Here is a 25,597-nt window from a genome sequence, read left to right as displayed (position 1 = left end):
CATTTATCCACATTATACTTCATCTGCCATGCAGTTGCCCACTCACCTAACCTGTCCAAGTCACCCTGCAGCGTTTTAGCATCCTCCTCACAGCTCACACCACCACCCAGCATAGTGTCATCTGAAAACTTGGAGATATTACATTCAATTCCTTCATCTAAATCATTGATATATATTGTAAATAGCTGGGGTCCCAGCACTGAGCCCTGTGGCACCCCATTGGTCACTGCCTGCCATTCTGAAAAGGATCCGTTTATTCCGACTCTCTGCTTCCTGTCTGCCAACCAGTTCTCTATCTACGTCAATACATTACCCCCGATACCATGTGCTTTAATTTTGCACACTAATTAATCTCTTGTGTGGGACCTTGTCAAAAGCCTTTTCAAAGTCCCAATACACCACATCCACTGGTTCTCCCTTGTCCATTCTACTAGTTACATCCTCAAAAAATTCTAGAAGATTTGTCAAGCATGATTTCCCTTTCATAAATCCAGGCTGACTTGAACCGATCCTGTCACTGCTTTACAAATGCGCTGCTATTTCATCGTTAGTAATTGCTTCCAACATTTTCCTCACCAACAATGTCAGGCTAACCGGTCTATAATTCCCCGTTTTCTCTCTCCCTCCTTTTTTAAAAAGTGGTGTTACATTAGCTACCCTCCAATCCAGAGGAACTGATCCAGAGTCAATAGAATGTTGGAAAATGATCACCAATGCATCCACTATTTCTAGGGCCACTTCCTTAAGTACTCTGGGATGCAGCCTATCAGGCCATGGGGATTTATCAGCCTTCAATCCCTTCAATTTCCGTAACACAATTTCCTGACTAATAAGGATTTCCTTCAGTTCCTTCTTTTTGCTAGACCCTCGACCCACTAGTATTTCCGGAAGGTTATTTGTGTCTTCCTTAGTGAAGACAGATCCAAAGTATTTGTTCAATTGGTCTGCCATTTCATTATTCCCCATTATAAATTCACCTGATTCTGTCTGCAAAGAATCACTAATCTTCACAATCTTTTTCTCTTCACATATCTATAGAAGCTTCAACAGTCAGTTTTTATGTTCCCAGCAAGCTTCCTCTCATACTCTATTTTCCCCCTCCTAATTAAACCCTTTGACCTCCTCTGCTGAATTCTAAATTTCTCCCAGTCGTCAGGTTTGCTGCTTTTTCTTGCCAATTTTTATGCCTCTTCCTTGGATTTAACACCATCTCTAAGTTCCCTTGTTAGCTACGGTTGAGCCACCTTCCCCTTTTTATTCTTACACCAGACAGAGATGTACAATTGTTGAAGTTCATCCATGTAATCTATAAATGTCTGCCATTGCCTATCCACTGTCAACCCTTTAAGTATCATTTGCCAGTCTATCCTAGCCAATTCACGTCTCATACCATCAAAGTTACCTTTCCTTAAGTTCAGGAGCCTAGTCTCTGAATTAACATTGTCACTCTCCATCTTAATAAAGAATTCTACCATATTATGGTCACTCTTCCCCAGGGGGTCTCACACAACAAGATTGCTAATTAGTCCTTTCTCATTACACATCATCTAGTCTCGGATGGCCAGCTCTCTAGTTGGTTCCTCGACATATTTGTCCAATCCCTAATACACTCCAGGAAATCCTCCTCTACCACATTGCTACCAACTTGGTTAACCCAAACCATATGTAGATTACAGTCACCCATGAAAACTGCTGTACCTTTATTGCACGCATCCCTAATTTCTTGTTTGATGCCATTCCCAACCTCACTACTACTGTTTGGTGGTCTGTACACAACTCCCACTAGCGTTTTCTGCCCTTTGGTATTCCACAGCTCTACCCATACAGATTCCACATCATCCAAGCTAATGTCCTTTCTTACTATAGCGTTAATTTCCTCTTTAACAAGGAACGCTATCCCACCTCCTTTTCCTTTCTCTCTATCCTTCCTGGATGTTGAGTTCCCAGCTTTGGTCACCCTGGAGCCATGTCTCTGTAATTCCAATTATATCATAATCATTAATAGCTGCCTGCGCAGTTAATTCATCCATCTAATTCTGAATACTCCTCGCATTGAGGCACAGAGCCTTCAGGCTTGTTTGTTTAACACTCTTTGTCTTTTCAGAATTATGTTGTAATGTGGCCCTTTTTGATTTTTGCCTTTGATTTCTCTGCCCTCCACTTTTACTATTCTCCTTTCTATCTTTTACTTCTGCCCCCATTTTATTTCCCTCTGTCTCCCTGCATAGGTTCCCACCCCCCTGCCATATTAGTTTACTCACTCCCCAACAGCACTAGCCAACACTCCTCCTAGGACATTGGTTCCGGTCCTGCCCAGGTGCAGACAGTTTGGTTTGTACTGGTCCCACCTCCCCCAGAACCTATTCCAATGTCCCAGGAATTTGAATCCCTCCCTCTTGCACCACTCCTCAAGTCACGTATTCATCTGAGCTATCCTGCGATTCCTACTCTGACTAGCACGTGGCACTGGTAGCAATCCTGAGGTTACTACTTTTGAGGTCCTACTTTTTAATTTAACTCCTAGCTCCCTAAATTCAGCTTATAGGACCTCATCCTGCTTTTTACCTATATCGCTGGTACCTATATGCACCATGACAACTGGCTGTTCACCCTCCCCCTTCAGAATGCCCTGCAGCCGTTCCGAGACATCCTTGACCCTTGCACCAGGGAGGCAACATACCATCCTGGAGTCTCGGTTGCGACCGCAGAAACGCCTATCTATCCCCCTTACAATAGAATCCCCTATCACTATAGCTCTTCCACTCTTTTTCCTGCCCTTCTGTGCAGCAGAGCCACCCATGGTGCCATGAACTTGGTTGCTGCTGCCTTCCCCTGGTGAGCCATCTCCCGCAACAATATCCAAAGCGGTGTATCTGTTTTGGAGGGAGATGACTGCAGGGGACTCATGCACTACCTTCCTACTCCTGCTCTGCCTGATGGTCACCCATCCTCTATCTGCCTTTGTAACCTTTACCTGCGGTGTGACCAACTCACTGAACGTGCTATCCACGACATCCTCAGCATCGCACATGCTCCAGAGTGAATCCATCCACAGCTCCAGTGCTGTCATGCGGTCTAACAGGAGCTGTAGCTGGATACATTTCCTGCACACATAGTCGTCAGGGACACTGGAAGCGTCCCTGATTTCCCACTTGGCACAGGAACGCTCTCCTGCCATAACTTAATCCTTAAAGTAACCTAATTTGGCAACAATACCAAAGGGCTCTTACTGACAAGATAAGGAAAAAAGAAAAACTACTCATCAATCAACCAGCTAATCACTTACCCTCTTGAGAGCCTCAGAGAGCGTCTCTCTGCCATGCAGAGCATGCTGGAGTGGCAGTTCCAGGAATTTCTGGACATATCCCACAGAACAGAGTGGTCCCCTGACACATAACTCCACAGATATATCGAGGAGCGATCTTCTGGAGCTATACACCCTGGTGGCTGAATATCCACCTGTAGTTAGGTCACCATCTCCTGCAGCGTCTTATAAACCTAGATTCAGGGTCATCTCTTCTTCCTTCTCCAACAAATAAGTCATAAAGGGGAATACCAAGGGGAAAAACATTTTGCAGCATTCGCCTTTAGATTAGGACATTCCCCAAATAAGAAACAGTCTCAAAAACGACTTCTAAATTAAGCTATGAGATTCCAAATGTAAAGTACAAACATTTTTCCAGGAAGAGCTTCCAAAGTAATGCTATGAGCCCTTACATAATAAGACAAGCAAACACAGCAATTCACCGTTATCATTTGAGCATCAGCCTTCCTCAACTGCTTTCTAAGTTACCCCTGTTTTAGAGTGGCATATTGGTGGACATGATAGAATTTAGGACAGAGGCTGTCATCCAGGCCTAAGCTCATCACTTGCATGATGGCACTCTTGCTAGACCAGGTTTATCTCACACCCTTCCACAGCTCCAGCAGAATCTAGAGAGAACTTAAATGAAGCTTAAAACCAGTGGATCCTCTCTCCTCCCCATCGCCACCTCTGCCCTGCCCCAATAGATCCAGCAGTTATACAATCTACCAATTCTTTGTGGAATTTCAAGGAACAGGTGTTAAAACCCAAGCTGACTCCAAAGCAGAGTGAAGCCACCTCTTTACTCTGATAAAAGGTTGCACCCTGACTCCGATTCAGGCTGCATTTACACCAGAACTGCAACATTGCTGCAAAGAAAGTTGCATTGTTGTTGTGCAAATGTAACCCATACGTGCAGTTTATGTTCCAGCCAGACAGTACGTTGTATGCATTGTTTAGCTCCTACCTGTTTGGAAAGAAGCAAAAAAGTCTTGCAACTTTTATTTCCTCAGGAAATTTTAAAGTGCTTCATTGCCAATGAATTATTTTGAGGTGCTGTCACTGTTATTTTGTAGGCAAATATGGCAGCCAATTTGCACACAACAGCAATAAGATCAATGACTAGTTAATCTGTTTTGATGGTGATATTTGAGGGATGATTATTAACAAGGACACGAGGAGATCTCCCTTTGAAAAAGTGCCATGGGATCTTTTACATCCACCTGAGCAGGTAGAACGAGCTTCTGTTTAACATCTCAGCACCACCTACAAAGCAGCACACCCTCAGTAGTTCACTGAGGTGTCAGCCTAGATTGTGTGCTAAGGCCCTGAAATGGGACTTGAACTCACAACCTTCTAACTTAGAGGTAAGAGTACCATCACTGAGCCATGGTGAAACTTTAATTACTCTGCCCAAGAGGGAAGAACTTTATTAGAAGCATTCTGGAAGTCCTGATACACATTAAGATTTATCACAATTCATTTAGAATGTCATCTCCTCAATAAAGTGAATGAGGTTGGTCAGGTAAGAAGTTCCTCTTCTGAAGATATATTGACTATTATTTACTAGGTTATAAATTTGGGGTGTTGCTATAGCTTGTTCCTACTCTTCTTATTGGTCAATTAGGACAACACCCCTAGTGTCATCAACCCAAATCAAAAATAATTTAACAAAAGTGCCGCCTTTTTAAAGGGGAGCAAACAATAAACATCAAAATTATAAATAAACAAAAGAAAACTAATCAAATTAGACAAGAATATTATTTTCTGTGTCTACAATGCATCCAGTCCTTCTGGTGCCATTGGTCTAATCCAGTAGGATGGCCCTAGAAATGACAATGCTTAGCACTTTATGAATCTCATCTCTTGCCTTTCTCAATGTTCGAAAATAAACACTGTATGTCCCTATGGATTTGTTTGTTTTGACGTCTTCTAAAGCCTCTGCTTGATTTGCTGGCTTTTTACACTGATACAATTGCAGGAGTGAATGAGCAACAGTTTATATTTTTCAAATCAGCTATCAATATGTTATTGTGCAGAAAGGTTGAAACTCTGTAATGAGAAAAGATCATTCCGACCAGTGAGAGGGCTAGGTACTCAGCACTGCTGACCTCAATTCTAAATGGGATTTCCGATTGTCTGCCTGTAATGTGTTTCCCTTTAAAGAGAAGTACCACAAATATAAATTCATAAGCTGAACTGCTAAGAGGCAAAGAAGAATAAAAACAATGACATAACAAGAAAAAATGGGAGCGGTGGCGGGGGGGGGGGGGGGGGGGGGGGGCGGTGGGGGTGTGTGAGTTGGGGATAATTGCACTGTCTTGTGGTTTTGATTCATTTACTTGATCATGGAAAACTTCCAGTGGCCCAGCAGACACATCTGTCCAAAACTTTGAGCAAGGGCAGGGAGTCAAAGAGAACCTTACTGATCTTATGCCTCCTAAGGTGTTTTCATATTGAAGAAGTGTACACTATAATATAAATCGAGGACATCTGGAGACACAAATGCATCAGAGACCTAGTACAGTAGCACCCCATTTGCTAACTTTTGAAATCTTGAAAACTTAGCATCAGGCGCTAATGAGTCTCGACTTCCAGTAAATTGGCTGTTAGCGCTCCAGGGAAGAACTGGACTGCTAAATCAAGCGCTAATAACTTCAATAGGGTGTTACAGGGGCACTACCAGCAGAGTGATAATCAATTTCAGATGCAATGCAATCAACAATGATACTTCACACTGGCTCCTCCCAGCTCTTTAAGGGGAGGTTGCATCATTGTGCAGATCCTCATTATCAGCAATGCTGGCAGTGCAGGTGACCTATAAATCAATCCCCTTATTGTAATGTCTGATCTCATTCCGAGGGAGAGAGCTTGTCGTTTCAGCGACCAGGCATTGGAGGCATTGGTCGCAGGAGTGGAGCAAAGGAGGGCAGTGCTGTTCCCGGCCATTGGAAGGAGACCATTGCCCCAGGTCTTCAGAGCAATGTGGAGGGAAGTGGCACAGGAGGTCTCGGCCAGTAGTGTGGTTGTACGCAGCCTGACACAGTGCCGGAAGAAATTCAACAACCTCAGTCAGGTAGTCAAGGTGAGTACACGCTTCAAGAGGTCCTACATACCAACATTTGAACCTTAGTCTGTACATACTGCACAAACCACCACACCCCCACCACTCACCCACCAAACATCTGCACCTACTCAAACTCACATCCACATCTCACACCTTGCTTACAATTACAGCTGTTCAACGATGGCATGCATATTCCAAACACATAGCTGCACTCTCACTCACACACATTCGTTTCTCTTGCCAGCCAGGGTGGCCTACAATCAGAGGCAGCAGCAGAGAACAGGCAGTGGTGATGTGCAGCTCCAGCAGCTTACAGATCTTGAGGAGCGAGTGCTACGACTCATTGGGCAGTGGATGGTGTGCTCCATGACCCCCTTGGGGCAACAACTGTATTCTCACCCCCTCTCCTTCTCTTATCCCACTTCCTCATTTCATCGCAATCCTTTCTCATTTTCCAGCTCCTGATAATGTCTGCATTACCTGCTCCATTCCTGTCCCCGTGTCCTCACCTTAACGGAAGTCTTGAGCCCTTATGCTTTCAGTTATTCGGCAACCAGATGACCAGCCTGTCCCTGAGCCTCACAGTGAGAGTGAGAGTGAAGCTTGAGAAGAGGAGGAGGAGCAAAGCACTGCATCACTGCATCTCTCACCCATGGGTGCAGTCAATGGCGCCCTGCACCATGGCGGCCCTGACCTGCGCGAGACCGTCAGCGGCAGGTCAGGGCCATAAAAGGAGCGGCGAGTGGCAGCCATGGGCAGCGTGGCGGCGTGCCACTGCAAGGTACAGCGCGAGCTGGTGCAGGAGGGCGACAGCAGCGAAGAGGGACGTCATCAAGGTCCAGGTCACTGATTGGAGCATCGGCAGATACAGCAGAAACGGCGAGGTCGGAGCGAAGGAGCGGCAAGAGACTGTAGAGGGACGTGATTGGATCCCAGGAGAGGCGCGAGTTCGGGGACAGAAGAGACGAAGCCCCGGGGCAGCATGGGCCAGCCCACACTGTGATGTGTGTGCACACTAGGTCCGTGCAGCAGAGCAGGTCTCCAGTCATCTTGGTTAATCCTTGCTACTGGACCAAGACCTAGCTCTGTCAAGCACGTGTGGTGGATGGTGTGCAACGGTCACCACACATTTTTTAAAAATCCACGCAAAGGCATCTTCCACCCTACACTATGCAGTTCAGGACCTGGAATATTAGGTCCTGCATTGAAACATCTGTGAACTCATCCTTTTTTGGCATGGAAGCAAGTCATCCTAGATTCAAGGGACTGCATATGACGATAATGAAGCAACATGAGGAACCATGCTATCCTGGCAAAGCTACATGCCCCCTCATGTTACTTCTCTCTGGTGATGCAGAAGGAAACATAGTCCCTTCTCATTCTGTAGAGAGCATCTGTGACCTCGCAGAGGCAACAATTGACGGCGAACTGCGATGTGTTAGATTTGTCGAATGTTGCACACTGGAAGTTCGCTGGCATAGAGATAGTGACCTTGACTGCCACTGCACTGCGCATAGGATGACGTCACGATCACTGGGGCACTAGGGACTGAGGTGCTAAGGCTTAGCGCCAGCGCAAAAGCAGCAGGGAATTTCGCAGGTGTCGCTCAGTTCGCCATGCCCTGTCGCAAATCTATTTATGCCCCATTATCGCCCCACGGAGCCGATAATGGGAGGTGCAAAGGAGGCCAATTTCTCTCCCCTATATTTTGTGCATTCTCGTAAATTGTTGCAAAGTCTTCAATTACCTCTAAACGAGCAAAATTGCAATTCATTTCTGTTGTGTATCTGTAAAGCATGCACTCCCATGTTCCGCCACCAGGGAGCGCATCCCCTGAAGTCCCAAGGGATCCCAGCATCCCTTGGGAGCACTGTATATAAGCCCACCCCGAAGGCCTGTTCCTCACTCTGGAGTGTCTTAAACGGTCACTGTTACTTTAACCTCCCTGTGTGCAGTCTCATCTGTGTTAGGAACACAATAATTGGCGACGAGTATATGAATCCAACGCAAAGATGCAGCAAACTGTGGGCATCCTGGAGAAGTTCTCGGAGGGTGAGGATTGGGAAGCCGATGTCGAACGGTTAGACCAGTACTTTGTAGCCAACGAGCTAGACGGAGTAGGAAGCGCTGCAAAAAGGAGAGCGGTCCCCCTCACGGTCTGCGGGCCACCGACCTACAGCCTCATGAAGAATCATCTGGCTCTGGTGAAACCCACAGATAAGTCGTATGAGGAGTTGTGTACACTGGTTCGGGAGCATCTTAACCCGAGGGAGAGCGTGCTGGTGGTGAGCTATCGGTTCTACACGTGCCAGCGATCTGAAGGTCAGGAAGTGTCTCCTTGGTTGGCCATTTCTGTAGGGGTGGCCGGGGCTGGGGGCTTGACATCCGGGGGTGTTCGGCATTTGTGAAGGATTCTGACAGGATGGGGCAGGTAGGGTGCGAGGTAAGTGTTCCCTGTGTTGGGTGGGTCCGGAGCCGGGGGGGTGGGGGGGCACGCTCTTGGGATAGGGGGTGGGCTGTTTGGGGCTGGGATTGGGAGAGACTTCTTCACTCAGGGAGTTGTTGGCCTGTGGGGTTCCCTGCTGCGGAGAGTTGTTGATGCCAGTTCATTGTATGTGTTTGTTAGGGTGTTGGATGTGGTCCTTGAAGCTGGGGGGGTCGGGGGTTGTGGAGGGGGCGTGGGGGGGAGGTGCTGGGGTGGGTGATCATCTATGATCTTGTTATATGGCGGTGCAGGTTCTAATGGCCGAATGGCCTACTCTTTTACCTATTTTCTATGTTTCTATTAAGTGGCGAGCTACGTCGCTGAACTAAGGCAACTTTCAGGACAATGCGAGTTTGATGGCTACCTGAAGCAAATGCTCAGAGACTTTTTTGCACTGGGCATTGGCCACGAGACCATCCTACGAAAACTTTTGACTGTAGAGACACAGACCCTCAGTAAGGCCATTGCAATAGCACAGGCGTTTATGTCCACCAGTGATAACACCAAACAAATCTCTCAGCACACAAGTGCCAGCAATGTTCATAAATTAACTGGAACTGTGTTTGCGAACAGAAATGTACAGGGCAGAAACCACGAGTCTGCAACTGCCAGCAGGCCTCAGGTGACCCAGATGACTGAGTCCGCAACAAAGGATGAATGCAAGGCAATTCACACCTTGTTGGTGTTGTGGAGGCTTCCATTCAGCCTATTCATGCCGCTTCAAAGGGTATGTTTGCAAGAGCTGTGGAACAATGGGGCATCTCCAACGAGCTTGCAGATGAGCTGCAAGCTCTGCAAAACATGCTAACCACCACGTGGCAGAGGAAGATCGGTCCATGGTGGATCAAAGCAATTTTGAGCCTCAGAGAGAGGAGGCAGTTCCTGAAGTACACGGGGTGCACACATTTTTGATGAAATGTCCACCTATAATGCTAAACGTAAAATTGAATGGCTCACTTGTAGCCATGGAACTGGACACTGGCACTAGCCAATCCACCATGAGTAAAAAGATGTTTGAGAGACTGTGGTGCAACAAGGCACTCAGACCAGCCCTGAGCCCCATCCACATGAAACTGAGAATGTACACCAAAGAGCTTATCGCTGTCCTGGGCAGCGCCATGGTCAAGTCACCTACGAGGGCACGGTGCATGAACTGCCACTCTGGATTGTCCCGGGCGATGGCACCACATTGTTTGGAAGGAGCTGGCTGGGCAAAATCCGCTGGAACTGGGATGACATCTGAGCGCTATCACATGTCGATGAGGCCTCATGTACCCAGGTTCTTCACAAATTTCCTTCCCTTTTTGAGCCAGGCATTGGAAACTTTTCCGGGGCGAAAGTGCGGATCCACTTGGTCCCAGAGGCTCGAGCCATTCACCACAAGGCGCAAGCGGTACCTCACATGATGAGAGAGAGAGTGGAAATCGAGCTGGAGCATCATCTCCCCAGTGGAATTCAGCGAGTGGGCCAGCCCAATTGTTCCAGTACTTAAAAGTGATGGCACAGTCAGGATTTGCAGCGATTATAAAGTAACTATTAATCGTTTCTCGCAACAGGACCAATACCCACTACCTAAGGCAGACGACCTATTTGCGACGCTGGCAGGAGGCAAGACATTCACCAAGCTTGATCTAACTTAGGCCTACATGACGCAGGAGCTGGAGGAGTCTTCAAAGGACCTCACCTGCATCAACACGCACAAGGGACTGTTCATCTATAACAGATGCCCGTTTGGAATTCGGTCGGCTGCAGCGATCTTCCAGAGAAACATGGTGCGCCTACTCAAGTCGGCACCATGCACGGTGGTTTTTCAGGACGATATGTTGGTCACGGGTCGGAACACCGTTGAGCACCTACAAAACCTGGAGGAGGTCCTCCAGCGACTGGATCACGTAGGGCTGCGGCTGAAGAGGTCGAAATGTGTCTTCATAGCAACAGAAGTGGAGTTTTTCGGGAGAAAGATCGTGGCGGACAGCATTTGGCCCACAGACGCCAAGACAGAGGCTATCAGGAACACGCCCAGGCTGCAGAATGTCACGGAGCTGCGGTCGTTCCTGGCACTCCTCAACTATTTTGGTAACTTCCTACCGGGGTTAAGCACCTCTTTAAGTCCCTACTGCGTTATTGCGTAAAGGTGAGAACTGGGTATGGGGAAAAACCAAGTAACTGCTTTTGAGAAAGCTAGAAACATTTTATGCTCCAACAAGCTGCTTGGATTGTATAACCCGGGTAAAAGACTTGTGCTAGCATGTGATGCGTCGTCGTACGGAGTCGGGTGTGTATTACAACAAGCTAACGTTGCGGGGAAGTTGCAACCTGTCGCCTATGCCTCCAGGAGCTTGTCTAAGGCCGAAAGGGCCTACAGCATGATTGAGAAAGAGGCATTAGCGTGTGTGTTCGGGGTAAAAAAAATGCATCAGTACCTGTTTGGCCTCAAATTTGAGCTGGAAACCGATCACAAGCCCCTCATATCCCTGATCGCTGAAAACAAGGGGATAAATACTAATGCCTCAGCCCGTATACAAAGGTGGGTACTCGCGCTATCAGCGTATAACTATACCATCCGCCACAGACCAAGCACCGAGAACTGTGCAGATGCTCTCAGTCGGCTACCATTGCCAACCACAAGTGTGGAAATGGCGCAGCCTACAAACTTGTTAATGGTGGCACAGCCCGCAGACTTGTTGATGGTCATGGAAGCGTTTGAAAATGATAAGTCACCTGTCACGACCTGCCAGATTAGGACTTGGACCAGCCAAGATCCTCTGCTGTCCCTAGTAAAACACTGTGTACCGCATGGGAGCTGGGCCAGCATCCCCATTGAAATGCAAAAATCAAGCCGCTCCAGTGGCGAAAGGACGAGCTGTCCATTCAGGCAGACTTCCTGTTGTGGGGTAACCGCGTAGTGCTATCCAAAAAGGGCAGGGAGACCTTCACCTTGGATCTGCACAGCACACACCCGGGTATAGGAATGATGAAAGCGATAACCAGATCCCACGTGTGGTGGCCCGGTATCGACTCTGACTTAGAGTTCTGTGTATGTCAATGCAGCGTGTGTGCTCAGTTGAGCAACGCGCCCAGAGAGGCCCCACTAGGTTTGTGGTCTAGACCATGGTCGAGGATCCATGTCGACTATGCGGGTCCGTTTCTCCGTAAAATGTTCCTGGTGGTGGTGGATGCTTTTTCAAAATGGATTGAATGTGAAATAATGTCGTTAAGCACCACCACCTCCACCATTGAAAGCCTGAGGGCCATGTTTTCCACCCACGGCCTGCCTGACATACTGGTCAGTGACAACGGGCCATGTTTCACCAGTGCTGAATTTAAAGAATTCATGACCCGCAATGGGATCAAACATGTCACCTCGGCCCTGTTTAAACCAGTGTCCAGCAGGCAGGCAGAGCGGGCAGTACAAACAATCAAACAGAGCCTTAAACGAGTCACAGAATGCTCACTCCAAACCTGCCTGTCCCGAGTACTGCTCAGCTACCGCACAAGACCCCACTCACTGACAGGGGTGCCCCCAGCTGAGCTACTCATGAAGAAGACACTTAAAACCAGATTCTTGCTGGTTCACCTCAACCTGCATGATCAGGTAGAGAGCAGGCGTCAGCAACAAAATGTAAACGATGGTCGCGCCACTGTGTCACGGGAAATTGATCTGAATGACCCTGTGTATGTGCTAAACTATGGACATGGTCCCAAGTAGATCGCGGGCACGGTGATAGCTAAAGAAGGGACTAGGGTGTTTGTAGTCAGACTAGACAATGGACAAATTTTCAGGAAGCACCTGGACCAAACGAGGCTGCAGTTCACAGACTGCCCTGAACAACCCACAGCAGACACCATCTTTTTCGAGCCCACAACACACACCCAAAGGATCAACGACACCACCCTGGACCAGGAAATCGAGCCCATCACGCCTAACAGCCCAGCAAGGCCAGGCTCAGCCAGCAGCCTTGCAGGGCCAACAACACGTCAGCTCAGCGAGGGCACAGCCAACACACCAGAACAGACATTTGTACCGAGGCGGTCCACCACGGAAAGAAAGGCTCCCGACTCCCTCACCTTGTAACTAGTTTTCACTTTGACTTTGGGATGGGAATGATATTGTGTATCTGTAAAGCATGCACTCCCATGTTCCGCCACCAGGGAGCTCATTCCCTGAAGTCCCAAGGGATCCCAGCATCCCTTGGGAGCACTGTATATAAGCCGGCCCCTAAGGCCTGTTCCTCACTCTGGAGTGTCTTAATAAAGACTGAGGTCAATGTTACTTTAACCTCCCTGTGTGCAGTCTCATCTGTGCTCGGAACACAATAATTTCAATTATCAGTTACAAGTTGCCAGCCTCCAAATAACCCCTGTCTTAGATTAACTGCAAAGAAAAACAAATTGGGGTGAACAGGCTGCAGGGCTCCATTTTAAATGCTACTCTCTGAGTGTTTGCTCAAATGTAAATTTGTCTCTGGACGTGCAAAATACTGTTAAGAGTGTCCTCAGTATTTTTCACTTTGTCCACCAATTAATCAAAGCCACAACGGGTGGGAAAGAAATTGAGACAATACATGAGTAAGCAACCTCTTTTGCTGATGATACATGGGCTAGAGATAAATGTGGTACATAGCCGCCCCCTGGCTATGAAGGGGAGTTTGATGTGATAGGTCTTCCAGTCAGCTCCAATCTATTGTCATATCTGATTTTCTTATTTTGTGCTTTCCATACCACCACTCACAAAATATACAATTTAATTTGTCACATTTTTTTTGCATTTTTAAACTTCTACCTTTCTACACATAGTTCTTTTGGTAAAATTCTTTCCAGATTGAAAAAGATTGTCGTCTCAACATTATTGCTCATGGTAGCCGAATCAAGCATTTAACAACTAGAATAAGCATTCAGAGTTTCTTTTGTCTGAAAATGTGTGTTTTTTAAACTTAATGCAAGCTTCTTTAGAATTTGAGGAAACATATCCTTCTTTACCATGAGAGATTTGAAACGTATTCATTTACGGTGAGGTATGATGGTTTTCATTGCTCTGAACGTGAGTTTAAATCCCACCATGGCAGTTTGAGATTTTGAGTTCAGCTTAAAAAATCTGGAAATAACAAACTGGTTTCAGTAAAAGTGACTATGAAGTTGTTGGATTGTTGTAAAACCCCAACTGGTTCATCAATGTCTTTGAGTGAAGGAAACCTGTCATTCTTAACTGGCCCTAGAAATAGTGTATGCATTGGTGATCATTTTCCAACAGTCTATCGATTCTGGATCAGTTCCTATGGATTGAAGGGTAGCTAATGTAATACCACTTTTTAAAAAAGAAGGGAGAGAGAAAACGGGTAATTATAGACCGGTTAGCCCAACATCAGCAGTGGGGAAAATGTTGGAATCAATCATTAAGGATGAAAGCATTTGGAAAGCAGTGACAGGATCGAACCAAGTCAACATGGATTTATGAAAGGGAAATCATGCTTGACGAATCTTCTGGAATTTTTGGAATCTAGCAGAGTGGACAAGGGAGAACTAGTGGATGTGTATTTTACTTTCAAAAGGCTTTTGACAAGGTCCCGCACAAGAGATTGGTGTGCAAAATCAAAACGCATGGTATTGGGGGTAATGTACTGACGTGGATAGAGAACTGGTTGGCAGACAGGAAGCAGAGAGTCGGGATAAATGGGTCCATTTCAGAATGGCAGGCAGTGACTAGTGGAGTGCCGCAGGGCTCAGTGCTGGGACCCCAGCTCTTTACAATATACAATATACAATATACATTAACGATTAAGATGTAATATCTCCAAGTTTGTGGTTGACACTAAACTGGGTGGCGGTGTGAGCTGTGAGGAGGATGCTAAGAGGCTGCAGGGTGACTTGGACAGGTTAGGTGAGTGGGCAAATACATGGCAGATGCAGTACAATGTGAATAAATGTGAGGTTATCCATTTTGGGGGCAAAAACACGAAGGCAGAATATTATCTGGATGGCGGCAGATTAGGAAAAGGGGAAGTGCAACGAAACCTGGGTGTCATGGTTCATCAGTCACTGAAAGTGGGCATGCAGGTACAGCAGGCGGTGAAGAAGGCAAATGGTCTATTGGCCTTCATAGCTAGGGGATTTGAGTATCGGAACAGGGAGGTCGTACTGCAGTTGTACATTGCCTTAGTGAGGCCTCACCTGTATATAGTTTTGGTCTCCTAATCTGAGGAAGGACATTCTTGCTATTGAGGGAGTGCAGCAAAGGTTCACCAGACTGATTCCAGGGATGGCTGGACTGTCATATGAGGAGAGACTGGATCAACTGGGCCTTTATTCACTGGAGTTTAGAAGGATGAGAGGGGATCTCATAGAAACGTATAAGATTCTGACGGGACTGGCAGGTTAGATGCGGGAAGAATGTTTCCGATGTTGGGGAAGTCCAGAACCAGGGGACATAGTCTTAGGATAAGGGGTAGGGTATTTAGGTCTGAGATGAGGAGAAACTTCTTCACTCAGAGAGTTTTTAACCTGTGGAATTCCCTGCCGCAGAAAGTTGTTGATGTCAGTTCATTGGATAAATTCAAGAGGGAGTTAGATATGTGGCCCTTACGGCTAAGGGGATCAAGGGGTATGGAGAGAAAGCAGGAAAGGGGAACTGAGGGAATGATCAGCCCTGATCTTATTGAATGGCGGTGCAGGCTCGAATGGCCTGCTCCTGCATCTATTTTCTATGTTTCTATGTCTGGCCTATATGTGACTCCAGTCCCACACCAACGTGGTTGACTCAACTGTCCTCTGAAGTGGCCTCGCAAGCCATTCAGCTGTATCAAAGAAGACAGGCCACCACCATCTTCTTAGGGCAACTGGGGATGGACAATAAATGCCGGCCTTGCCAAAAAAAAGTAACCTGTCGTAGTATAGGAAATCATACATACATCATCTCAGATTACATGCCTTGCCTCCCCCTACCAAAAAAAACACAGTTGAAAAGAAAAAAATAGTTTACACAGTCTGTTGACAGAGTGTAATGCTTCTGAGTCCTGGGATGGCTGCCAGAGAAAATAAAGCTTTTCACAGTAAGTGAGAAGGCAGGAAGTTGTAACATGAGTCAAGCTGAGCTGCTTTCGCATACCTTCTGGTAGTTGATTGCAAAGGCTTGAGTATATGTGCCAATATTTTCAGTGGGGGAATAATATATACCCATAGTGGCAGGAAGTGTGGTTGCTGCCACTAACTTGCATGATGCCACGACAACAAGATATGAAGTGATCGCCGGTGATCTTGCTTATAGTGTTCTGGAGTCTAAAACATAGCTGTAATGCTTACTTGGTAAGATGCAGCTGTGTTTAACTTGGCTATTGCTCAGGAATTTCCTGTGGGGAAGTGATCTAAATAGGGTCCATCTAGAGGAAAATTAGAGGTTAATTTCACAAGGAACTTTCCGTAGGTTGGTGACCCCCCACATACCCAACCCATCAATTGTTTTAATTTTTTGTTTAAACTATTAACCACGAATCAGAAACTGTTACGAGATAAATCTATCAAATCCTGATAACACTTTCTTCAAACTTGCTTTCAGATACTATTTTATCTCCTCAATCATAGAAAACTATGGCACAGAAGGAGGCCATTCGGCCCATCATGTCCGTGTCAGTCAAAAAGAGCCACCCAACCTAATCTCACCTTCTAGCACTAGGTCCGTAGCCCTGTAGGTCATGGCTCTTAAAGTGCACATCCAAGTACTTTTTAAATATGATGAGGGTTTCTGCCTCTACCACCCTTTCAGGCAGTGAGTTCCAGACCCCATCACCATCTGGGTGAAATTTGTTTCCTCATCTCCCCTCTAATCTTTCTACCAATTACAGGTTCTTTAAATCTATGCGCCCTGGTTATTGACCCCTCTGCTAAGGGAAACAGGTCCTTCCTATCCACTCTATCTAGTCTCCTCATAATTTCATACACCTCAATTAAATCTCCCCTCAGCATCTTCTGTTCCAAAGAAAACAACCCCAGCCTATCCAATCTTTCCTCATAGCAAAAATGTTCTAGTCCTGGAAACAGCCTCGTAAATCTCCTCTGCACCTCTCTAGTGCAATCACATTTTTCCTGTAATGTGGTGACCAGAACTGTATGCAGTACTTCAGCTGTGACTTAACCTGTCCTGCTACCTTTAAGGATCTGTGGACATACACTCCAAGGTCCCTCTGTTCCTCTACACCTCTCAGTGTCCTCCCATTTATTGTGTATTCCCTTTCCTTTTCCCCTCCCCAAATGCATGATCTCACACATTTCAGGATTGAATTCCATTTTGCACTTTTCTGCCCCACTGACCAGTTCATCGATATCTTCCTGCAGTCTAAGACATTCCTCCTCACTGTCAATCACATGGCCAATTTTTGTATCATCTGCAAATTTCTTTATCACGCCCTCTACATTTAAGTCGAAATCATTAAAAAGCAAGGGACTGAGTACTGAGCCCTGTGGAACCTCACTGGAAACAGCCATCAACCATTACCCTTTGCTTCAAGATTCTGAGCCAATTTTGGCTCCAATTTGCCACTCTCCCTTGGATCCCATGGGCTTTTACTTTTTTGATCAGCCTGCCATGTTGGACATTTGTCAAAAGCCTTGTTAAAATCCATGTAGACTGTATCAAACGCACTGCCCTCATCGACTCTCCTTGTGACCGCCTCAAAAAATTCCATCAAGTTAGCCAGGCCTGACCTTCCCTTAACAAATCCATGCTGACTGTCCTTGATAAATCTGTGACTTTCTAAATGGAGGTTTATACTGTCCCTCAGAATTGGTTCAGGTCAGTGGACACAATTAAAAATGATGAATAGAAAAGAAATTACAACATTCTGAACTAAATCAATAAACTTAACAGAAAGTTAGACAATTAATGTTATAACTGCCAGCATGAAATGTCCCTTCTCTCCTAGAGCTGTGCTTGAGTTTGCTTCAGGACTAAAATTGGAAATTTTGCCTGAGCCTTAACTGACAGAGATTTCTAGTTCCTGTTGACAAATGTTGCGGGTGTGTATATATGAGAGAGATTTTGGAAGTACCTGTAGTAGTTTTCATTCTGAGACTGTCGAGCTACAAAGACTATATTGACAAGCAATCTGACAGCCCAGAGCCAGTTGAGGGGTCACAAGAGGTGGTGGAGAATTAGATCTGGATGTCATTAGCCTACATCCAGAAGCTGACCCCATGCCTGTGGACGATGTCATCGAGGGGCAGCATGCTGTTGACGAAAAGGTGGTCGCCAAGAATAGAACCTTGGGCGATCCAGAGGTGACAGTGCCGTGAAGGAAAGAGAAGCCATTGATGCAGATGGACTGGCTGCATTCAGATAGATAAGAGTGGAACCAAGTGAGGGCAGTCCCTCAAAGCTGGGCAGTGGAGGAGAGGAATGGGAGGAGGATGGCAAGGTCAACTGTGTTAAACATTGCAAGCATGTCAAAGTCGATGAGAAAGGAAAAGCACCGTGATCTCAGTAGGCAACTCTATGTTGACCAAACATTTATACAAGTAATGGATTAAGGACTTAACGGAAGCAGTTATAAATTAATAGTTAGTGCAACATTCTTCCTGGATGCATGTTACCTCCCTTCATATAGTTCTCCTCTTCATTGTTTGCCAATGGTTCTTTCCACCTCTATTCTGTTGCATGCATTTTCCTGTTTATACAGAGAAGTTGTTCAACATGTAATAGATCGTAATTATTTTGGGCACCAGACAGCAGAATCTTTGCTTGAGCATCCCAATGGTATGCTCACTAATTCTGGTTTAGACATGTAACTTGTTGCTTGAGGGATGGTGCAAGAGGGAGGGATTCAGATTCCTGGGACATTGGAACCGGTTCTGGGGGAGGTGAGACCAGTACAAACCGTACGGTCTGCACCTGGGTATGACCGGAATCAATGTCCTAGGGGGAGTGTTTGCTAGTGCTGTTGGGGAGGGTTTAAACTAATATGGCAGTGGGATGGGAATCTATGCAGGGAGATAGAGGGAAGTAAAATGGGGGCAGAAGCAAAAGGTTGAAAGGAGGGGCCCAATTTTCCCCAACCCCTTTTTTCGTCCTACTTACCTTAAATGCAGCGACTTTCGCACTGGAAACCGCACCGAAAAATAGGGGCCCCATCCTGCCCGCTCTGCAGAGTCTCCAGTGTCCCAGCATGGCATAGATAATGAAGTGGGGGGCGGAGCAACAGCCCAGCGCAGAAAGCACTGCCGGCAGCAGCACGCATGTGCAGTGAAGTCTGCGCGCATGCTCCTCGCCCTCCCAGCGTGTCCTGCGGGCTGTGAGCAGGACCCAATGCTCGCAGCTCCTATCCTCGGCCGAAGGGATGCCCCGATGTTTGCCGCACCCTATCCCCAGCCTAGTGGCCTCCCGCATCAGCCGGCCAGCCTGCTGACTTCCCGGGCTGAGGTAGGACTTCAGTTTTATTTTTTATTTATTGATGGTTGTGCTTTGTTTAGTGAGGAGAGTTTTGACTTGGGCGGGTGGGGCGGGGGCGCAGGGGGAGAGTTTTGTGGGGGGAGCGGGAAAGAGTGTTATGATGGGGGGGGGGACTTTAAAAAAAAAACTTGTTTCTGGCATAAAGGTAAGACTTCTATTTTTTATTTGTTATTGATTGATTGCTTATTACTTTTTGTAGTTTGTTTAGTGCTTTGTAAGTCTTGGTGCAGGTCCTCAGCTTCCTTGTATTTTTTATTTGTTATTAAATGATTATTTTTGTGCTTTGTTTAGTGTTTTGTAAGCCTTGGTGCTTTAAATGTACTAACCTGCACCGAATTCTTAACTGCCCACAATGCTTTTCAGAGCTGGCCACATACGCTGACCGAAATCAATTTGGAGTAAGTTTTAGCTGGACAAAGTGGCATAAATGGCCAAAACTGGCATAAGTATCTGGGAACGCCCCCTTTTGAAAAAAAAAACGGAATAAAAAAAAATCGTACCGAACTGAGTTACTCTGAAGCAGATTTTTGGGGAAAATGGCATTTTTTAACTTGTGCCAGAAAGAACAGAGCAAGTCATGGCCAAAATTGGGCCCGAGATAAGGAAAAGTGGAGGACAGAGAACTCGAAGGCAAAAATCAAAAAGGGCCACATTACAACATAATTCTGAAAAGACAAAGAGTGTTAAACAAACAAGCCTGAAGGCTCTGTGTCTCAATGCGAGGAGCATTCGTAATAAGGCGGATGAATTAACTGCGCAGATAGCTATTAACGGATATGATGTAATTGGGAATACGGAGACATGGCTGGGAACTCAACATCCAGGGGTATTCAATATTCAGGAAGGATAGACAGAAAGGAAAAGGAGGTGGGGTAGCGTTGCTGGTTAAAGAGGAGATTAACGCAATAGTAAGGAAGGACATTAGCATGGATGATGTGGAATCTGTATGGGTAGAGCTGCGGAACACTAAAGGGCAGAAAACGTTAGTGGGAGTTGTGTCCAGACCACCAAACAATAGTAGTGAGGTTGGAGATGGCATCAAACAGGAAATTAGGGATGCGTGCAGTAAAGGTACAGCAGTTATCTTGGATGACTTTAATCTGCATATAGTTTGGGCTAACCAAACTGATAGCAATACGGTGGAGGAGGATTTCCTGGAGTGTATAAGAGATGGTTTTCTAGACCAATATGTCGAGGAACAACTAGAGAGCTGGCCATCCTAGACCTGGTCTTGTGTAATGAGAGAGGATTAATTAGCAATCTTGTCGTGCGAGGCCCCTTGGGGGAAGAGTGACCATAATATGGTAGAATTCTTCATTAAGATGGAGCGTGACACAGTTAATTCAGAAACTAGAGTCCTGAACTTAAAGTAACTTCGATGGTATGAGACATGAATGGGCTAGGATAGACTGGCGAATGATATTTAAAGGGTTGATGGGGGATAGGCAATGGCAAACATTTAAAGATCACATGGATGAACTTCAGCAATTGTACATCCCTGTCTGGAGTAAAAATAAAACGAGGAAGGTGGTTCAACTGTGGCTAACAAGGGATATTAAGGATAGTGTTAAAACCAAGGAAGAGCATATAAATTGGCCAGGTAAAGCAACAAAACTTATGGGCTGGGAGAAATTTAAAATTCAGCAGAGGAGGACAAAGGTTTTAATTAGGAGGGGGAAAATAGAGTATGAGAGTAAGCTTACAGGGAACATACAAACTGACTGCAAAAGCTTCTATAGATATGTGAAGAGAAGAAGATTAGTGCAGTCAGAATCAGGTGAATTTATAATGGGGAACAAAGAAATGGCAGACCAATTGAACAAATACTTTGGTTCTGTCTTCACCTAAGAAATGCACAAATAACCTTCCGAAAATACTACGGGACAGAGGGTCTAGCGAGAAGGAGGAACTGAAGGAAATCCTTATTAATCAGGAAATTGCGTTAGGGAAATTGATAGGATTGAAGGCCAATATATCCCCACGGCCTGATAGTATGCATCCCAGAGTATTTAAGGAAGTGGCCCTGGAAATAGTGGATGCATTGGTGGTCATTTTCCAACATCTATAGACTCTGGATCAGTTCCTGTGGAGTGGAGGGTAGCTAATGTAACCCCACTTTTAAAAAAAAAGAGGGAGAAAGAAAATAAATTAGCCTGACATCGGTAGTGGGGAAAATGTTGGAATCAATTATTAAAGATGCAATAGCAGCACATTTGGAAAGTAGTGACAGGATCGGTCCAATTCAGCATGGATTTATTGAAAGGGAAATCATGCTTGACAAATCTTCTAGAATTTTTTGAGGATGTAACTAGTAGAGTGGACAAGGGAGAACCGGTGGATGTGGTGTATTTGGACTTTCAAAAGGCTTTTGACAAGGTCCCACATAAGAGATTGGTGTGCAAAATTAAAGCACATGGTATTGGGGGTAATGTATTGACATGGATAGAGAACTGGTTGGCAGACAGGAAGCAAAGAGTAGGAATAAACGGGTCCTTTTCAGAATAGCAGGCAGTGACTTGTGGGGTACCGCAAGGTTCAGTGCTGGTACCACAGCTATTTACAATATACATTAATGACTTAGACGAAGGAATTGAATGTAATATCTCCAAGTCTGCAGATGACACTAAGCTGGGTGGCAGTGTGAGCTGTGAGGAGGATATTAAGAGGCTGCAGAGTGACTTGGACAGGTTAGGTGAGTGAACAAATGCATGGCAGATACAGTATAATGTAGATAAATGTGAGGTTATCCATTCTGATGGCAAAAACAGGAAGGCAGAATATTATCTGAATGGTGACAGATTAGGAAAATGGGAGGTGCATCGAAACCTGGGTGTCATGGTACATCAGTCATTGAAAGTTGGCATGCCGGTACAGCAGGCGGTGAAGAAGGCAAATGGCATGTTGGCCTTCATAGCGAGAGGATTTGAGTATAGGAGCAGAGAGGTCTTACTGCAGCCATACAGGGCCTTGGTGAGGCCACACCTTCAATATTGTGTACAGTTTTGGTTTCCCAATCTGAGGAAGGAAATTCTTGCTATTGAGAGAGTGCAGCAAAGGTTCACCAGACTGATTCCCAATATGCAGGACTGACTTATGAAGAAAGACTGGATCGCCTAGGCTTATATTCACTGGAATTTAGAAGAATGAGAGGGGATCTCATAGAAACATATAAAATTCTAACAGGATTGGACAGGTTAGATGCAGGAAGAATGTTCCCGATGTTGGGGATGTCCAGAACCAGGGGTCACAGTCTAAGGGTAAGGGGTAAGCCATTTAGGACCGAGATGAGGAGAAACTTCTTCACTCAGAGAATTGTGAACATGTGGAATTCTCTACCACAGAAAGTTGTTGAGGCCAGTTCGTTAGAGATATTCAAAAGGGAGTTAGATGTGGCTCTTACAGTTAAAGGGATCAAGGGGTATGGAGAGAAAGCAGGAATGGGGTACTAAAGTTCCCAAAATGATCAGCCATGATAATATTGAATGGTGGAGCATGTTCGAAGGGCCGAATGGCCTACTTCTGCACCTATTTTCTATGTTTCTATGTTTCTATGCTGTTCAAGGGTTTCTTCAGTGACTTATATCTCTCCTCCGCTTTTGTACCCCTTTCCTTCAAATCAGCCGTCACACTCCACTCCTCAAAAAAACAACCTTCGACCCTTCAAACCTTGCAAACTATGGCCCCATCTCCAACCTCCCTTTCCTCTCCAACGTCCTTCAACGTGTTGTCTCCCAAATTCGTGCCCATCTTTCCCAGAACTCCTGGTTTGTATCCCTCCAATCAGGTATCCGCTCCGCCATAGTACTGAAACTGTTCTTACCAAGGTCACAAATGACATCCTAATTGACTGTGACAAAGGTAATCTATCCCTTCTCGTTCTTCTGGACCTGTCTGCAGTCTTTGACATGGTTGACCACAACATTTTGCTCCAACATCTCTTCACTGTCGTCAAGCTGGATGGGACTGCACTCGTCTGGTTTAATTCCTATCTTTCCAAATGTAACCATAGAATTATCTGCAATGATTTCTCTTCCTGATCCCTGACCTCTTGTGACCCCCAAGTTTTTATCCTTGGCCCCCTCCTATTTCCCATCTACATGCTGCCCCTCTGTGATGTCATCCAGTAACACGTGAGTTTTCACATGTACGCTGATGATACACAGCTCTACCTCTCCTCCACCTCTCTCAAACTCTCCACCATCTCTATACTATCAGACTGCTTGTCCAACATCCAGCATTGGATGAGTAGAAATTTCCTCTAACCGAAGCCATTTTCTTTGGTTCACACCACAAACTCCATTCCCTTTCCACTGATTTGATCGCTCTCCCCAGCAACTGTTTACAGCTGACCAATTCTGTTTGCGACCTTGGTATCATATTTGATCATGAATTTAGCTTCCTATCTCATATCCGTTCTATCACTAAAGCTGCCCAATTCCACCTTCGTAATATCGCGCATTTCTGCCTTTACCTCAGCTTATCTGCTGCTGAAACCCTCATCCATGCCTCCAAATTTGATTATTCCAATGCACTCCTGGCTGGCCTTCCTAGCTCTACCCTCCATAAACTTGAGGTCATCCAAAACTCTACTGCCCATGTGCTAACTTGCAGCAAGTCCCGCTCACATACCTCCCCTGTGCTTGCTTGCCAACATTGGTTCCCAGTTAACCAACGCCTCAATTTTAAAATTCTCATCCTTGTTTTCAAATATCTACATGCCCTTGCCCTTCCTTATCTCTGTAATCTCCTCCAGCCATAGAGCTCTGCACTCCACCTATTCTGAACTTTTGAACATCCCACATTTTAAATGCTCCATCATTGGTGACCATGCCTTCTAGGTCCTATGCTCTGGAGTGCCCTCCCTAAATCTTTCTGCCTCTCTACTTCTCTTTCCTCCTTTAAGATGCTCCTTAAAACCAATTCTGCTTCAGCAATTAGGATTTCCCCATCAGTGCGGATCACTTGTCAAGTCAGAACTTCATAGATTGCAAGTTCAGAGTACGCTATCAAACCCACTGCAAATTGTGACCCAATATTTTTTTTTAAAGCCGCTTTGTTGCATGCCTAAAATTTCTAATCCATGAATGACAATTATTTTAACATGTCTTACATGCCACAAGCTTAATTTGCATTGGGACTTTGCAGTCATTGAAGAAGGGCTTAAAAAGACCACAGAACTTTGGCATTTTTCGTTGTGGTCCTGGAGAAATGTGTCGAGGCTGAAGCTGGCATTCATCAGGACCTTCAAGTCCTGATATGAATTAACAACTGGGACAGTTGCCCCCCCACCCCCCTGTATATTCTCAATGCTTTGAAGATTCCCCCTTGAGCCATGCAAAACTATAATATATACTTGAGACACTTATCCCATATTTTACTGGTTTGACCAAATGGTCAACGGAGTGCACTAGCACCTGAGTTGAATTCGTCAACAACACAATATCAACTATAAAAGAAGCACTTCTGGACTGGTTCCGGTCACCTGAAGGGGTTGGAGAGGAATTTTCCAGTATATATTTTCCCTAATTCGTATAGGGATTTTCTTTGTTTGTTTGCCGCTCCCAGGAGATTACATGGTTGTGGGGGTGGGTGCGAGGTGGAGGCAAGTGGGATGGGAAGGGAAGAAGTGTTTAGTCATGATGGTTCTTATTGTGTTCCTAACACAGATGAGGCTGCACACAGGGAGGTTAAGGTAACAGTGACCTCAGTCTTTAATAAGACACTCCAGAGTGAGGAACAGGCCTTAGGGGCCGGCTTATATACAGTGCTCTCAAGGGATGCTGGGATCCCTTGGGACTTCAGGGAATGAGCTCCCTGGTGGCGGAACATGGGAGTGCATGCTTTACAGATACACAACATCATTCCCATCCCAAAGTCAAAGTGAAAACTAGTTACAAGGTGAGGGAGTCGGGAGCCTTTCTTTCCGTGGTGGACCGCCTCGGTACAAATGTCTGTTCTGGTGTGTTGGCTGTGCCCTCGCTGGGCTGGCGTGTTGTTGGCCCTGCAGGGCTGGTAGGGGAGCCTGGCCTTGCTGGGCTGTTGGGCGTGATGGTTTCGATTTCCTGGTGGTATCGTTGATCTTTTGGGTGTACGCTGTGGGCTCGAAAAAGGTGGTGTCTGCTGTGGGTTGTTCAGGGCAGTCTGTGACCTGCAGCCTCATTTGGTCCAGGTGCTTTCTGCAAATTTGTCCATTGTCTAGTTTGACTACAAACACCCTACTCCCTTCTTTAGCTATCACCGTGCCCGCGATCCACTTGGGACCATGTCCATAGTTTAGCACATACACAGGGTCATTCCGATCAATTT

The sequence above is a fragment of the Pristiophorus japonicus genome, chromosome 3, assembly GCF_044704955.1.
Source record: "Pristiophorus japonicus isolate sPriJap1 chromosome 3, sPriJap1.hap1, whole genome shotgun sequence".
Lineage (NCBI taxonomy): Eukaryota > Metazoa > Chordata > Chondrichthyes > Pristiophoridae > Pristiophorus > Pristiophorus japonicus.
Note: the sequence above shows the minus strand (reverse complement) of the source record.